The following is a 1,020-nucleotide window of genomic DNA, read 5'->3' as shown; positions in this document are numbered from 1 at the left end:
CCTTGTACAGGTGAATTATCTCCCCTCCTTGTACAGGTGAATTATCTCCCTCCTTGTACAGGTGAATTATCTCCCCTCCTTGTACAGGTGAATTATCTCCCCTCCTTGTACAGGTGAATTATCTCCCCTCCTTGTGCAGGTGAACTACCATCCTTCCTTGTACAGGTGAATTATCTCCCCTCCTTGTACAGGTGAATTATCTCCCCTCCTTGTGCAGGTGAACTACCATCCCACCTTACACAGATGAGCAATGCAGTTGGCATAACACAATCCAGTATGATGTTTGTTATTTATTATCGATAATACTGAGCATTTCCAAAGATGAACTTCTCATTATATACACATTAATTATAATTATCAACCGTATAAATTAATTACGAAATATTCGTAAATTAATCAAATCGAACGATATAATAATCGATTACCTGTCGTGCTGACCATTTGTGCGTTTTTCCCCCCAGGATCAGGTGAGTAAGGACGACCTGCTCTACGCACTGCAGCTGGAGTTCATCAATCGCACGAACGAGGTGGGCGTCGACATCAACCGCGCCCTCGCACACCCGCACACCGCCTTCCTGCTGCAGTTCGTCTGCGGCCTGGGTCCGAGGAAGGCTGCCGGGCTGCTGAAGGTGCTCAAACAGAACAACGGCCGCCTGGAGAATCGCACGCAGCTCGTCACCGTGTGCCACATGGGGCCAAAGGTCAGTCACAAATGCTTTCTCTTTCTTTGCTGCAGTGTGGTCACTCACGGATTCCCTCCACTCTCCGCGGGTGCTCACAAACTCTCCCTCTCCCCGCAGGTGTTCACGAACTCCTTTTCCGCAGCATGTTCACACGCAGTTCCCCACCCTCTCCCGCCCGCAGGTGTTCACGAACTCCCTTTCTGCAGCATGGTCATGCACGGTTCCCTTCCTCTCCCCACAGGTGCCCTCAAACTCCTTTTTCTGCTGCATGTTCACGTGCAGTTCCCCTCCCTCTCCCCGCAGGTGTTCATGAACTGTCCCTTTCTCTCCCCGCAGG

At 50.7% G+C, this 1,020-nt stretch overlaps 1 pseudogene; it reads left to right on the top strand.

The window, feature by feature from the left end:
• The first annotated feature begins 449 nt into the window (after window positions 1-449).
• Window positions 450-999, top strand: LOC106820471 (annotated as a pseudogene).
• Window positions 1,000-1,020: the final 21 nt, after the last annotated feature.

The sequence above is a fragment of the Priapulus caudatus genome, unplaced genomic scaffold (genome assembly GCF_000485595.1).
Source record: "Priapulus caudatus unplaced genomic scaffold, Priapulus_caudatus-5.0.1 Scaffold13891, whole genome shotgun sequence".
NCBI classification, from domain to species: domain Eukaryota; kingdom Metazoa; phylum Priapulida; class Priapulimorpha; order Priapulimorphida; family Priapulidae; genus Priapulus; species Priapulus caudatus.
This window is presented reverse-complemented; position numbering and strand designations above follow the sequence as displayed.